This window comes from Hemitrygon akajei, chromosome 7, assembly GCF_048418815.1.
Source record: "Hemitrygon akajei chromosome 7, sHemAka1.3, whole genome shotgun sequence".
NCBI classification, from domain to species: Eukaryota; Metazoa; Chordata; class Chondrichthyes; order Myliobatiformes; family Dasyatidae; genus Hemitrygon; species Hemitrygon akajei.
This window is the reverse complement of record NC_133130.1, coordinates 138755924-138773231: the sequence shown is the minus strand read 5'-3', so window position 1 is coordinate 138773231 and position 17308 is coordinate 138755924.

Below are 17308 nucleotides of genomic sequence, written 5' to 3'. Positions count from 1 at the left end.
TCAGGAGAAGGAAGGGAACTAGGCAGTCAGCACAGAGTACACCTGTGGCTGTTCCCCTCAATAATAAGTATACCACGAAACCAGAGCCACCAGGTCTCTGGCACTGAGCAGGGTGCTATGTCTCAGAAGGGAACAGAGGCTCAGAAGAACATAAGAACATAAGAAATAGGAGCAGGAGTAGGCCATCCCATTGAGCCTGCCCCGCCATTCAATAAGATCATGGCTGAATTGTCCGTAAACTCAGCTCCATCTACCTGCCTTTTCCCCATAAACCTTAATTCCCCTACTACGTAAAAACCTATCTAACTGTTTCTTAGATATATTTAGTGAGGAAGCCTCAACTGCTTCCCTGGGCAGAGAATTCCACAGATTCACCACTCTCTGGGAAAAACAGTTTCTCCTCATCTCTGTCCTAAATCTTCTCTCCTGAATCTTGAGACAATGTCCTCTAGTTCTAGTCTCACCTACCAATGGAAACAACTTTCCTACTTCTATCTTATTCCTACTTTCAAAATTTTGCATGTTTCTATAAGATCCCCTCTCATTCTTCTGAATTTCAGAGAGTACAGTCCCAGGCAACTTAACCTCTCCTCTAACAGGTTAACCCCTTCATCTCTGGAATCAACCTGGTGAACCTCCTCTGCACTGCCTCCAAAGCCAGTATATCTTTCCTCAGAATGGAGACCAGAACTGCTCACAGTTCTCCAGGTGCAGCCTCACCGATACCCTGTACAGTTGCAGCATGACCTCCCTGCTCTTGAATTCAATCCCTCTCGCAATGAAGGCCAACATTCCATGTGCCTTCTTAATAACCTGTTGTACCTGCAAGCCAACTTTTTACAATTCATGAAGAAGCACTCCCAAGTCCCTTTGCACAACAGCATGCTGCAATCTTTCATCATTTAAATAATAATCTTTTCTTCTATTATTCCTTCCAAAGTGGACGATCTCGCATTTACCAACATTGTATTCCATCTGCCAGACCTTGGCCCACTCACCTAACCTATCTATATCCCTCTGCAGACTCTCCACATCCTCTGTACGATTTGCTTTTCCACTTAGTTTAGTGTCATTAGCAAATTTTGCTACACTACACTCAGTCCCCTCTTCCAAATCATCAATGTAAATGGTAAACAGCTGCGGGCCCAGCACTGACCCCTGTGGCACCCCACGCACCACAGACTGCCAACCGGAGAAACTCCCATTTATACCAACTCTCTGCCTTCTGTCGGTTAACCAATTCACTATCCATGCCAATACACTTCCTCCAACTCCATGCATCCGTATCTTATTTATCAGTCTCTTGTGCGGACTGGAGATTCCATAGAGAGAGGAATAGAGATAATATTCAGTGGACATGATAGAGACACACAGAGGGAATGTTGCCTCCCAGGTGCCAGGGTCAGGGATGTCTTGGATCAGGTCCACGTAACTATAAAAGGAGGAGGGTGAGCAGCCAGAAGTCTTGGTACATATTGGAACCAATGACATAGGAAGAAAAGGTGAGGAGGTCCTGAAGAGAGATTTTAGGAACCTAGGTAGAGAGCTGAAAAACAGTACCTCCAGGGTAATAATCTCTGGATTGCTGCCTGTGCCATAAGCCGCTGAGGGTAAAAATAGGGTGACTCGGTAGATGAGTATGTGGCTGAGGAACAGGTGCAGGGGGGAGGGTTTCAGATTAATGGATCATTGTGATCTCTTCTGGGGAAGGTACGACTTGTACAAAAAGGACAGGTTACACCTGAACCAAGGGGGAGTAATACTGTTGAGGGCAGATTTGCTAGGGTAAAAACTAATTTAGCGAGGGGTGGGAACCAGAGTGATAGGGCTGACAATGGGGTAGATGGATTACAAACAGAGACAATGTGCAGTGAGACTTCTAGCTTTTTAAAAAACAACAGATGGCAACTAAAGAAGTCGTAAAGAAGGAAAAGATGGAATATGAAGCTGAGCTAGCCAATAATATTAAAAAGGATACCGGAAATTTCTTTAGATAATTCAAGTGGAAAAGAGGGGCGAGAGTGCAAATTGAACCGCTGGAATATGATATTGGAGAGGTAATAATGGGGGACAAGGAAGTGGTGGATGAACTGAGCAAGTATTTTGTAGCAGTCTTCACTGTGGAAGACTCTAGCAGTACACTAGAAGTTCAAGAGTCTTGGGGGTAGAAGAGTCTGAAGTTGCCACTACTAGGGAGAAGGTTCTTGGGAAACTGAAAAGTCCAGGGTAAATAAATCACTTGGATCAGATGGTGTATACCTCAGGGTTCTTGATTGTGGTGGCTGAAGAGATTGTGGAGGCATTAGTAATGTTCATTCAAGAATCACTAGATTCTGGAATGGCTCTAGAAGACTGGAAAAATGCAAATGTCACTCCACTCTTCAAGAAGCAAGAGAGGCAGAAGAAAGGAAACTATAGGCCAGTTCGTCTGAAGATGTTGGAGTTGATTGTTAATGAGATGGTTTCAGGGTGCTTAGACGTACATGATACAGCAGGCTGTAGTCAGCATAGTTTCCTCAAGGGAAAATCTTGCCTGACAAATCTGTTGGAATTCTTTGAGTAAATAACAAGCCGGATAGACAAGGGAGAATTGATGGATGTTGTGTACTTGGATCTTCAGAAGGCCTTTGACAAGGTGCCACACCTGAGGCTCCTTAACAAGTTAAGAGCCTATGTCTCTTACTAAATACTAACAAGGATAGAGCTTTAGCTGACTGGCAGGAGGCAAAGAGTGAGAATAAAGTGAGCCTTTTCTTGTTAGCTGCTGGCGACTTGTGACTATGAGCTTCCATGAGAACTCAGTGATGATCATCTCAAACACAGCCTCCTTCAGGATTTCCCGCAAAGCTTCTAGGGAGAGCTGCCCAGGGAGTTCATCCATAGATGTGCCTCCTGTCACAGAAGCCTCACGAGATTTCTTGGCATAAAAGGAAATGGTCCAGACATGGCCATCATCACACTTCACTTCAGAAAGTTCAATTCTCCATTGAGTAGTGCTGGAAAATAAAGATCTACTTGCACGAGTTGACAAGAAAGGTCACTGCTCCATCAGTTACCTTAAAAAGGGGATGTGAGCCGGTTAACAGAACAGCTACTCTGGTAGTTACATTGCAATTAATGCTTTTCCAGCTCCCACTTACTGAAGCATGAGTTTCATAATTGCAAAATTTCTTTCTCTCACGCATTTCTCGGAGCCTTTGTAAATGTTGCCTAAATTAGCTTCAAGATACAAAACTTTTCCCAGCTCCATCACGTTGGCAGCCTGCCTGGTAACGCACCATCTGCTGGTGACAGCTTACCAGCCAGCATCTGGCTACTCATTGCTACATTGATTAACTGGGGAATCTTAAAACGTGAACTGCAATCCACCGGACGTTCTTTCATTCATATTTTTTGTTGGTGCGCTTTAGTGCGGTGATGCACGTTAATGGTTTAATCACGTTTACTTTTTAGAATACAATCAGGAAATGATAATTACAAACTTGATGAAACTTGCTACTGAATCAAAGTTTTCATCTGAGAATCTGCCATTTGATTTTCCTTTAATGTAACTTGTCAGGTGTGAATTGACATAGATAGCAATCTAGTGACAATGTTCTTGGACAGAACTCACCTTATACAGTGCTGGAATAGACGTAAAAGTAAACTCAGATGCTTATCAGAGAAGATTGCCAAGAGACTCACACATTTTTGGCATCATTAAATGTCTTTAATGCATTTTGGATTCCATTGGACCATCTCCTGAAATGTTTTGATTTGCATATCAACATAGGGGCAAACTGTAATTTTTCAGGTTGTGAATGAAATGTGTTTTGCATGTAGCGAATGAAAGGAAATGTGAAGCCTTCAGCTAAAGCTGCCAGGTTCTGGCATCAGGCATGCAGAGTCCATTTGAGGGGCACACTGAAGCCATTAGCAGACTCATTGTGTAACACAGGATGGAAACAGGCTCCGCCCCACAACTGGCCCATGTGGACAACAACATTGCCACAGACAGCTACAAAGGCCAAGTTATTAGGTATATTTAAAGTAGAGTATGATGGGTTCTTGATTTGTCAGGATGTCAAAGGTTATGTGGAGAAGGCAGGAGAATGGTGTTCAGCCATAGTCGAATGGTGGAGCAGAATCAATGGGCTGAATGGCCTATTTCTGCACCTATGTTTTATGGTATTTGGTCTTATGGTTCTTCTTGCTATTCCCAATTGTCCACATTTGGCTAATAACCCTCCAAACCCTTTCCCTCCATGCACCTCTTCAAATGCCTCTTAAATTTTGCAGTTGTATCCACCTCAAATTGCAGCTACTCACTTCTCCCGAGGTATTCTTTTCCCTCTGTGTAACGAATTTGCCTGTTAGGTCTCCTTTAAATCTCTCCCCTCTTATCTTGTATCCTTTGGTTTTGGACTTCCCAACTGGGAAACAAGTAAGATTGTCCACCTTATCCATACTCTTTATGATTTTATAAACTTCTATGAGGTCATCCCTCATCCTTCTCCACTCCAGGGAATAAAGATCAAGTGCAGCCACCCTCTCCCTATTACCCAGATGCTCTACTCCAAGGAGCATTCACGTAAATCTTTTCCTCACACCCTCTCTGGCTTGTTAATGTCATTCCTATAACAATTGAGCAAAACTCTACCTAGTACTCCAAGTATGGTCTCTCTAGCAACTTACATAACCGCAACACACACAAAATGCTGGTGGAACGCAGCAAGCCAGGCAGCATCTATAGGAAGAAGCACAGTCAACATTTCAGGCCGAGACCCTTCGTCAGGACTAACTGAAAGAAAAGGTAGTAAGAGATTTGAAAGTAGGAGAGGGAGGGGAAAATTCGAAATGATAGTAGAAGACGGGGGGGAGGGGTGAAGCTAAGAGCTAGAAAGGTGATTGGCAAAAGGGGTGCAGAGCTGGAGAAGGGAAAGGATCATGGGACAGGAGGCCTAGGGAGAAAGAAAGGGGGAGGGGAGCACCAGAGGGAGATGGAGAACAGGCAAAGAGTGATTGTGATAGGGACAGAGAGAGAGAAAAAAAGGGGGGAGGGGGGGGGGAAACTAAATAAATAAATAAATAAATAAATGAGGGATGGGGTAAGAAGGGGAGAAGGGGCATTAACAGAAGTTAGAGAAATCAATGTTCATGCCATCAGGTTGGAAGCTACCCAGCTGGTATATAAGGTGTTGTTCCTCCAACCTGAGTGTGGCTTCATTCTGACAGTAGAGGAGGCCATAGATAGACATATCAGAATGGGAATGGGACGTGGAATTAAAATGTGTGGCCACTGGGAGATCCTGCTTTCTCTGGCAGACCGAGCATAGGTGTTCAGCGAAACGGTCTCCCAGTCTGCGTCGGGTCTCACCAATATATAGAAGGCTGCAACCTGATGCAACATGATATTCCTACTCCTAATTCAGTGTCCTGACTGATCTTCTTCATCACCCTACTTGTGTGAATTGTGCACTTGTTTCCTCTGTCCCATAACATTTGGCAGTGCCCTGCCTTTCTCTGTATGGAATCCTACTCTGGGTTGAACGTCCGAAATGCATCACATTACATTTAGCTAAGCTGAAATCCATTTGCTGCCACCCTGCCCATCTCCCTAACTGATCAAGATGGCTTTGCAACCCTAACCTGCATCAACATGACCCTTTAATTAATGATCATCAGCAGACTTGTCCATTTACATTCAAACAGTTGACATAAATAATGAATAATTGGAGTCCCAACATTCACCCTGAATGGTGTAACAACAAACCTGTAGCTAGATTGGCAAAACATCAGACTGTTAGGTTACTCAATAAAAAAACATTGCATTCTCCATTCGTCCGAGCAATATGTTCTATTTTGTTGAGCAATGCGCTTACCCTGTCATACCTTACTGAGAAGGGGTGTACTATTGTGCATATCATTTAACTAGTCTCGATTTTGATCGAACAGCAAGCAATGTTTTCCCCTGAAGTGCAGAGCCATTTTGAAGCAGACCATTTCATTATGCAAGGTTTAATTGCCATGTTATTCTGGTGTGTTTCTTCTGCAACCATTATTGATGGCTTCACTTGTCACCTTCCAGCTTTTATTGGTGACCCTCGGGCTCGGCCAGCATGTGTTCGTCTAGAGGAAGACAACTTGTGGCCCCGGCCAAACTGAGAAATCTCGTTTGTGTGGATGCTGTGTGATGTGTTGCCGGGTAACAAATCCGAACCGTAAAATATCAGACAGTAAACCATAAGCAATTAAATGATTGAACTTTATGAATCTTAATCTGAATATAGGGTTAGTAAAGAAAATAAGAAGAAAAAGGGCCCATTTTAAGGCAAAAGTCAAAAGTGCACGTTGGAGCTCACTGGTACGGCCATTCATCAACCATCAACCTCTTCTGAGCATCACTGACCTACGGACCCTCGCTCCCGGTCCACTCTGTCTGGTGATCTACCAGCTCTCTCCACTTGTCTTCCTTCTTCTTCTCTCGCCAACAAAAGACTGCGAAAATCTCTTCCAGACCCACAAGAAAGAACATCCCTCTCATTGGATAGCCCCACATTCCAAAGCCCCGTTATCTCTAGTCATAACCCAAACATTGCTGCTACAGAGAGACCATTATCTTAGCAGTGAAACATTACAGCGTGTTACATACTCTTTCCCCTTCTCCCACCTTCTTCCGCCTTTCTTTCCAGTCCTGAGGAAGGGTCTCAGCCTGAAACGCTGACTGTTTAATTCTTTTCATAGATGCTTCCTGACCCTTTGAGTTCCTCCAGCACTTTTTGTGTCTGTCACTCTGAACTTCCAGCGTCTGCAGAATCTCTCGTGTTTTCTATCTTTCATGTAGGTAGGTGACCAGAACTGCACACAATACTCCAAACGCATACTCAGCAACACCTTATCCAACTTCAGCATTACATCGCAGGAGCAGGATATCACCACCACCCGCAGCTTCCCCTCCCAGTCACAGACCACTCCAAAGTGAATATCTATCACAGTTCCTTCACTGTAACTGGGCCTAAACCCTGAAACTCCCTTGCATATTGTTCTCTTACAACACCTACTGTGGACATTTCTGAGGGGATTAAGGTGGGAAGAAGGACTTTGATGGGGATCTGTGGGGTAAACTTTTTCACCCAGTGATATCCTGGTTAGACAGACAGACAGACATACTTTATTGATTCCGAGGGGAAATCCGGTTTTGTTACAGCCGCACCAACCAAGAATAGTGAAGAAATATAGCAATATAAAACCATAAATAATTGAATAATAATAAGTTAATCATGCCAAGTGGAAATAAGTCCAGGACCAGCCTATTGGCTCAGGGTGTCTGACACTCCGAGGGAGGAGTTGTAAAGTTTGATGGCCACAGGTAGGAATGACTTCCTATGACGCTCAGTGTTACATCTTGGTGGAATGAGTCTCTGGCTGAATGTACTCCTGTGCCTAACCAGTACATTATGGAGTGGATGGGAGTTATTGTCCAAGATGGCATGCAACTTGGACAGCATCCTCTTTTCAGACACCACCGTCAGAGAGTCCAGTTCCACCCCCACAACATCACTGGCCTTACGAATGAGTTTGTTGATTCTGTTGGTGTCTGCTACCCTCAGCCTGCTGCCCCAGCACAAAACAGCAAACATGATAGCACTGGCCACCACAGCCTCGTAGAACATCCTCAGCATCGTCTGGCAGATGTTAAAGGACCTCAGTCTCCTCAGGAAATAAAGACGGCTCTAACAGAGAGTTAGTGATATCTTGGTTAGGCTCAAACTAACTGGTTAATATCCTGAAAATGCAGCCAGAAGAGGTAGTGGAATCAGGTACAATCATTACATTTCAGAAACATTTAGACAGGTACTTCTATAGGTAAGGAATAGGTAAGGCATATTGACCTAATAAGAGCAAATGGAATTACAGCATAGGGGTAAGTCAGCATGGAGATGGTGTCCTGAAGGACCTGTTTCTGTGCTGGACAGCTCTATATCTCTAAGATGGACTACTACAAGAGGGTGGAACTGTTGTGTTTTGTAATGTCAAAACATTAAACTATTTGCAAGAAAAGCATAGAAGCCAAGCGTACCTGGTGCACGTTTTGTTGTACTTTAGTGAGGCGCGCACATATGACACGCTTCGTAAAGGCATATGCTATTCACATAGTTTTACGTGTAACTCGCAATGCATTATGTAAACAACAAAGAATGCTTAATCAAATAATATATACTTACAACATGGTTCCTAAGGTTGTCATAGCCAGGAGTGGCAGTGGGGTTAAGCTCCCACTACCTATAAAGTGCTCCAAATGGCGTGCGTCTCTAACAGCCTCTGACAACACAAGTCCAACTCTTGGCCTTCACGTGTAGCTTAGTTGCTAGGCCCGGTGGAACTGTTACTGCTGACAAGAGAAGGGGCAAAGGTGGACCACTGGCGCCTCAAAACCAGTTGCTTCAGGTAGGCGGGGCTCGCCAGCCTTGGACGGCAGCCCGCCTAGGAGAAGGAAATCTCTTCACTCTGGCAGCTTCTGCGACGATACTGCTGCCAAGCTGTATCAGCGCTTGCCCTTCCCTTGCGTTACATCAGTGACGTGGAGAGGGGGAGCCCACTGCATGGGCAACAGCAGGTTCTTCAAATCTTCCTGCCCAAGCTTGTGCCCCAAAGAGGACACGGTCCACCAGGGGCACAAGTCTATGACCCTCTGGGATCAACGGCTGCCTACTACTATTTGCAATATTGCTCAAATATTACTGAAATATTAAATACACAATTCTCCTCCCTACTTTGCTATAAATTCCAACTCAATATATAATGCATCTCAGCATATATACTTAATCTGTGTGTGTATGTATGCATGTGTGTACATATATAATAGTAAATAAAGCAACTGCTATATAGACATCCACAGCATAGTAAATTAAAATGTCCCATTCGGGCCTAAAGATTTAATCACTGTGGAGGATTTCTTCCTCTTATGGGATAACGTCTTTACTGACGGGGGTAGGGGGTCACTCTGCTTGGCAGGTGAGACTTGCGGCTGTGAAACAATCTCAGTTTCTGGGCCCTCCTCTGCGGTGGCTGTCGGAGTTAACACTGTGACAGCTGGAAGTGGTTCTGACAGTTCTGGCCACCTTTCTTCTCTAACAATCGATTCTGCTCTCCTCAACTGATCGATGTGCCATCTCCAGGTGACATCAGACGCAATCTCCACTGTGTAGAGAGTGGTCCAAATCTATCCTTCATCTTTCCAAGGACCCACTTTGATCCCTTCCGCAAGTCCCTTGCTTGTCCAGGATTGAACCATCGAACTTCCTTGTTTGAGGAGCCCTCAGTGTGTCTCAGCTGGTTGTCCTGCATACATACACCTACTGAGACTGTGTTTGTGGAGATCCAAACGTGAGCACACGGGACAACCCACATACAACATAGCTGGTGAGTTGTTGGTTGTGGAATTGCTGCATTGTGATGTGCAAGGGGGAATTTGGTGAGCTCCTGATTCAGTGTGTTCTGCTGACATTACTCACAGTGTGTTCTTTCGACTCTGGACGAACCTTTCCAGCAAGCCATTTGTAGTTGGGTGCCACAGGGCAGATGTAATAAGGGTATAAACTATTTTATAAATGTGAAGAAAATTCAAACATCAGAGGTGCAAAAGAACCTGGTAGTCCTTGTGCAGGATTCCCTGAAGGTTAATTTGCAGTTGAGATGGTAATGCGCAAGACAAATGCAATGTTGGCATTCATCTTGAGAGGACTAGAGTATGAAAGCAAGGATGGGATGCTGAGGCTTTATAAGGTATTTGTCAGATGGCCAGTTGGAGTTTTGTGAGCAGTTTTGGGCCCCTTATCTAAGAAAAGATATGCTGGCATTGGATTTGGGTCCAGAGGAGGTTTCTGAGAATGATTCCAGGAATGATAGAGTTAACATATGAGGAGAATCACTGGAGTTTAGAAGAATGTTGGGGGATCACTTTGAAACCTATTGAATATTGAAAGGCCTGGAGCGATTGGATGTGAAGAGGATGTTCCCTATAGTGGGTGAGTCTAGGACTAAAGGACATAGCCTCACAATAGAAGGACATTCATTTAGAACAGAGTTGAGGAGGAATTTCATTAGCCAGATGGTGGTGAACCTGTGGACACCAAGGCATTAAGTATACTTAGTGAGGAGGTTGATAGGTTCTTGATTGGTCAGGGCTTCAAAGATTATAGGGATAAGGCAGGAGAGTGAGTTTGAGAGAGACAATAAATCAGCCATGATGGAATGATGGAGTAGACTTGACGGCCCAAGTGGTCTAATTCTGCTCCTATGTCTTTTGGTCTAATTAAATATATGAAGCTAATGGAAGCCTGGTAGTCAGATCTGAACATTATTTGCTCTTTGGCCAGTGCCTAAGTTCTGTTACTTCATTGCCAAATACTTCAGTCTCTCCAGGCATCTCCGATAAAATCTGCTCCTTTGATCAGCATTTTGATTAACCTCAACATATTCTCAGTAGTTTGAGATTTTATTTGAGATTGCATATCTCTAAAAGTGTTTGTACATTTATCTAAGTTAAGGCCCATGAGTGGGTACAAACCTGGAAGTTGATGAGGCCCTCCCATTACGTTCCAGTAGATTGATGATTGTGAACTTTTCCTCTGATGCCAGAAAACAAAAGCACTTTGTTAAGAATTGATAAATGGGTTTCTAGAGTCTATGTTCATTATTTCTTGCAAATACATGCATGTTTATTAAAGTTATAGCAACATGCAGCAATATTTACTAACCATTATTGGATAGACACCATTCCCAACTATTGATAAACCAATATTGTGATGGATGTAATGAAGTCTGTTTAGGTTTCTCCTCTTCTGTCAGTGAGGTTTCCATTCTGGGGAACAAATAATTCCTCAGTACCTTGCTGGACTAGCTACCAACATGCAAAATTCTGTGGATCAGTGGTTCCATTTAATATCAGAAAATGTATTCAACCTGAAATTCTTACTCTTCACAAACATCCACAAAACAGAGAGGAAAATATACCCCAAAGAACAAATGACAGAAAAACATTAGAACTCCAAAGCCCCCCCTCTGCCTCCCACGCACAAGCAGCAGACAATGCGTCAATCCTCCCCCTCCCACTTGCTCCAGCAAAAGCATTAACCCCCCCACTAACCACCATGCGAGCAACAGCAAAGCCCCCAGAGACCATCAAAACCTACTACCCGTCCCAGCACTTCGACATCTCAGACAGGCTCTCTCTCTCGCTGGCGAGGGAGAGACAGATATCGCTCCTGACACAGCAAGAGGGGAGACTGACAGCTCGCAGTTTTGATATTATATTCAGCGGCATCGCTTCTATGAGCCCCCTGACTTGACCAACAGACTCTCGCACAGCATCGAGAGAGAGAGAGAGAGGGAGAGGGATCGCTCGAGTTCAGGGGCCTCTGACAGCTGCGCGCACCACCTGCTGTCTCAATGTTTCGATCTCCCGCGATGCTTCAGACAGTGACACTGGCTAGGAATCAGGTTGTCCACAGGGCTGCACCCTGAAGGTGCACTTCTTCCAGGCCCCACCTGAAGACATTGATACGCCAGTCGCTTGGCGAATTCCGAGAGTGGCATCCACCATCCGTGAAACACCTCAGCCTGGGCGGAGCCGTAGTTCATGGACTCCAACAGGACCCCAGCCACCTTGAAAAGGAAAGAAGAAACATGAGAGGAGGAGAATTAAACTGTTTCACAGATGAACTGGAAGAAGTTGCATAGCTCCACAAAAAACTTTGGTGCCACATTTAGCACCTCCCACTCCACTTTATCTCAGTTATTCGGCCATAGAGAGAGAACGGATGACTGCCCAATCTTTGTTCTCATCTGACTGTGTAAGTCTGAGGTCGCTGGGAGCTGGAATGCAGGCTTATTGAGGTTGTGTTAATTAGCAGCAGATCTTTGCACCTATTCAGTATTTTGTTCATTGTGGTGTCTCCAGTGCAAACAAGGAGATAGAAAGAAAAACCAAGGTTCGTCGATTTGTTGGAGAGAAAGGCCTTGGAATAGACTTGAAGAGGAACCTGAATTGAAAGGTTTTGAGAAAGAGAATTTAAATGTTGGACCAGGAAAACTTGCGTGTGATTGCATAAGACATAAAGCACAGAAACAGGCCAAACCAGCTTCTCCATGTTTTCCCTGTTAAATCTGTCAGCATTATCTTTGATTCCCATCTCTACTTTCTGCTTGACCAACCTCTTCTTAAGTGGTTCTATACACTCTTCTTCAACCACAAGTTGTGGAAACATGTCCATTCTCTCAGCATTCAGTTGGTAAACACGTTTCTTGTGAATTCCTAGCAACCCACAAGGAACGCTAGAGGAACTCACCAGGCCAGGCAGCAACTTTGGAAAAAGAGGAAACAGTTGACATTTCGGGCAAAATGAGAAAGGTCTTGACCCAAAAGATCAACTGTTTACTCTTTTCTATAGATGCTGCTCGGCCTGCTCAGTTCCTCCAGCATTTTGTGTGCATTGCTTGGATTTCCAGCATCTGCAAATTTTCTCCTGTTTGTGACCTTTTCTGTGAATTCCTCACTGGACTTCCTGTTTATTGGTAGCTTCGGCCCATGTTGTTCCCCGCAAATGGAAATATGGCCGTGCCATGGAAACCTTTCATTGTGTTAAAGCCCTCAGTCAGGTCACCCATCATTCTCCATTACTGGAGACAAAGGAACATGAAGGACAAATTCTCACAGGCTGGAAATTGGAAATAAAAATACTAAAGACTGGAAATCTCAGTAGTCCACAGCACGTATTTTAGAAAGTTTTTCATATAGTTGTTCCTAGTTAAAGTTTCACATTTTATTGATGCCTTTGTGGTCATGTTTGTGGATAATACAAAGAGGAGCAGGAAGTGCTGTGGAAGCAGTGTGTTTGCAGAAGGATTTGAATTGAATTTCAGTTTATTGTCATTTAGAAACCACAAGTGCAATGCAGTTAAAAAATGAGACAATGTTCCTCCAGAATGATATCACAAAAGCACATGACAAAACAGACTACATCAGAAAATCCATATAACGTTTGGCAATCCCCAATCCAGAGTCTGGAGAGGCTGCTGCGTATTAATATCGCACTACCATCTTAGTGCGTTCCCCGGAAAGGAGCTCCAAACCCAGCAGACAAAACAAGACTACCCAGACACACCAAGTCAGGAGACCAACTCTACCACCCAACAAACCAAAAACTAAAGCTACAAGACCTACACAAAACCACATAGTTACATATAGTTATAGTTAACATATAGTTACAACAGTGCAGACAATACCATAATTGATAAAAAAAAACAGACCATGGGCACAGTAAAAAATAGTCCAAAGATGTTAAAAGACTATAAGTTCGAAAGAAACCACCACACGGTTTCCACAAGTCCTCAGGGTCCCGATAGACTCGTCATCCCACGCAGCGACAGAAGGGAATACCCCCGTTATGGACTTCCAAGGCACCGCTGAACCCAGCCTTGCAGACGCAGCTCACAGTGAAAGCACCCCAACTGCAGCGGACTCCGAGTCCGTCGAACCTCCGAGCCTCCGATGATCCCCTCCGGCACAGTCTCTCCGAGCACCATCCTCTGCCAAGCGCATTAAGACGCCCCCGCCAACGGCCACCGGCAACGCGACCCCGAGGACTGGGGACCTGTTCTTCTCAGCAGAGACCCGGACCTCACAATAGCAGCAGCAGCAAAGAAGGCCTTCCTGGAGGACTTAGACAGATGACGAGAGGGGGCAAAGAAGTGACAGATGGACTACAGTGTCAGCACTTGGGTAGAAGGGATAAAGGTGTAGACTATTTTCTAAATGGGGGGGGCGAATTCAGAAATCAGAGGTGCAAAGGAACTTGGAGTCCTTGAGCAGGAATCCCTAAAGGTTAACTCGCAGGATGAGTCGATATTAAGGAAGGCAAATGCAATGTTAGAACTTATTTCAAGAGGACTGGACTATGAAAAGCAAGATTGTAACGCTGAGACTTTATAAGGCATTTGTCAGAGCACATTTGTGGCATTGTGAGCAGTATTGGATCCCATATCTAAGAAAGAATGTGTGGGTGTGGAGAGATTTCGGAGGATGTTTGCGAGAATGCTCCCGGGAATGAAAAAGTTAATGCAATGTGTGAGGGGTGTTGAATCGCTCTGAGTTTGTACTTGCTAGAGTTAAGAAGAATGAGGAGGAATCTTATTGAAGCCTATCGAATATTGAAAGGCCTATACGAATGGACGAGGAAAGGAGATTTCCAATAGTGGGAGAGTCTGGAACCAGATAGCTTGCATCAAAATAGAAAACCGTCACTTTAGAATGAAGATGAAGAGGAATTTCTTTGGCAAGAGATGTTGAATCTATGGAATTCATTGCCACAGGTGGCTGTGGAGGCCAAGTCAATGGGTACATTTAAAGCAGGGATTGATTGGTTCATGATTAGTAAGGGTATCAAAGGTTTTTGGGAGAGGGCAAGAGATGGGGTTAGGCAGGAAAGAAAATTAGCCATGATCAAATGGCGGAGCAGATCCAGTAGGCCAAATAGTCTTATAGTCTAGATCTGCAACTTTTCATCAGAACCAGGAAGGGGGGGAATTAGTTAGGTAGAAGAGATGGTAGAGGAAGACAATGGGAATTTTTGTGAGAAGGTACAATGACGTGGTTGTTAGGGACGTAACTCCTTTGTCAGTGTAATGAGTTGCTGATGTTGTGGTCTGGTATGTTGCATAATCTTATCTAATGGGACAAGCCCAGCAGAGCAGAAGCCTGAAATGAAAGAAAAAGGAAGAGATGGATGGCAGACAAGAAAGGACCAGTCCTGACACTAACAGAAACAGAAATTTATCTGGTCAAAGAAACTAATTTAGTGTCTGAGAGGCTGCAATGGACCCAGAAGGAAGATGAGGAGCTGTTGTTACATTTTGTGTGGTGCTTCTTTGTAAGGCATAGAGAGGAAAGAATTGAACTTGGATTGGGAATTACAGTGGCAGGCGATATAAACTTGGATCCACAAAACTACTGAGATTTTCCCCCATTTTCTGTTCTTATTTCCACATAAAGTCTGTGCTGTTGAAAGCAAAGCAGATAAGAAGGAACATTCTAAGATGTCCTTAAATGAGTACAGGAGATTGCAGAGTGACCCATCTTAACTTCAAGGGGCTCAGAGAAACTACTTGGTGAAGACCATGGGATTTTCCTGTTTTGTGCACCTCAGCATGGCACCCGACTAGAACTTGTCCACGAAATTACTCTAGGATCTTCACTGGTTTAAATTGCTGTCCTAAAGAATCTTGTTCAAAAACACAGCAATTTCATTATTCAGTACGTTTTTTGTTCAGGGTGGTGGTAGATTCAGAAACACATATTTTCACCCAAATTAGCTCACATTGATCCATACATTGGTAGTGTATTATGAAAGGTTCTACAAGAGAAAGTTAACCACTATTCCTACTGTAGACAAATGCCAAAAGTCAGTACTTGCAGAGTCTGGCTGAGAGCTGGTTTGGTTCATCTTCATTACATGTCAGCAATAGCTTACCAATATCCATTGTAAATTGGTGAACTGGTTTATTATTGTCACGTGCCAAGGTAGAATGAAAACTTTGTTTTGCATCCCATCCATACAGATCATTTCATCACATTTAAGCATTGCGATAGTGCAAGGGAAGACAATAAAAGAATGCAGAATAAAGTGTTACAGTTACAGAGAAAGTGTACCATAGATAACAATAAGGTGCAAGGTTATAACTAGGAAGATTGTACTGTAGCCCAAGGATCCATTTTATCATACTAGGGAACGGTTCAATGGTGGTACTAGAGCGCAACAGAAGCTGTCCTTGAGCCTGGTGGTACGTGCCTTCAGGCTTTTGTATTTTCTGGCCGATCGGAGAATGGAGAAGTCAGAACGTCCGAACTAGATGAGTGTTTTGATTATGTTGGTTGCTTTACTGAGAGAGTGGGAGGTGTGGACAAAGTCAGTTAAAGTTGATGCAGCAATGTAGGTCTCAGTGTGGCAAATGTTACCTCTAGAACTGCTTTAATAACAAGAACGCAGCAAAAAGGGAGTAAGCACTTTAAAAACAAAGTTTGTTACATAAAATCACCACTGTTTTATCTTGGAAAGCTGTTAACTACAGGTTGATTATCCCGTATCCAAAATGGTTGGGGCTAGAAGTATTTCAGATTTTGCGGCATGTAATGAGATAACTTGAGACTGCCAGCGTTTCCGCCTCGGAATTTATGTGCTACCAGTAAGCAGCCTTTGTCTTACATTTGTTCATCATATATATATGTACTGATGCAACAATTCAATGTGTGAGATTTTCATCAGTGACGATCTTGACAAACTCAGCAATGAATTTTTCTGCTACTTTGTGATCATCAGACACATTATCACCACAAATGTTTAAAAATTTAATGTTGTGCAACAAGCCTACTGAATATTCACAATGAACTTCAATTTTCAGTTTGTCAGGATATATTTCACTTGTTTCATGATCAACATATGTCTTTTTTAGTGTGTCGCACCAGACAGTCGGCCATTCTTGTCTGGCGCGTGGTGTCAGGATTGGTCTCCTTTCAGATTAACTGGGTCACAATATGAACGTTCCTGACTCGACACTTTTTTTTCACGAGGCCAAGTGGCTAGCTCGACGGGCAACCCAACACGGATGGAAAGCGTGCTTGGGGGTGGCCCGACTTGGATTCGAACTCGGGAGTCTTTGCTCCAGAGTCCGGCACTGATGGTTAAGCATAATTTGTTCACTCCAGTGCCAATGAATCCACTTCTTCAATCCCCAATCAAGGTCTTCATTTTTCACTTTATGCAGTGTTTTTCCTATTTTTCATTGACTTCTGTTCATTATATATGTGAAATCACTTCTCAAAACTGTTTGTGGTGCGCAGACCCACATTGTCTGCAAACCTTCCCAGTGCTTTGTGGAATTTTCTATTTGTGATGTCTTGTCAGTACTCAAAGAATTTTTGGATTTCAGAAGTTTGCGGGTTTTGGAATTTTGGGTAAGGAGAACTCAGCCTGTGTTATCTGATTCACATTAAAATGAATGAGATACATTTGGGCTTCCCTGTGAGCTAGCTTGCATTTGCAAGTGTTTAAACATGACAATGTGTTACTCCGGATGTACATGTAATCCTTTCAAACACATTAGGGAATTCTTTTATTGTAATGTAACTCTGACACATTCAGCATTCCACAGAATTTCTTCTATATGTCATTAGTGACTTGATGAATCATCTATAAACTATTAAGGATAATGTCTAGTCCCCATTACTTTATTTAATGAAATAATTCTCCAAGTCTGGTGATTTTTTAATTTA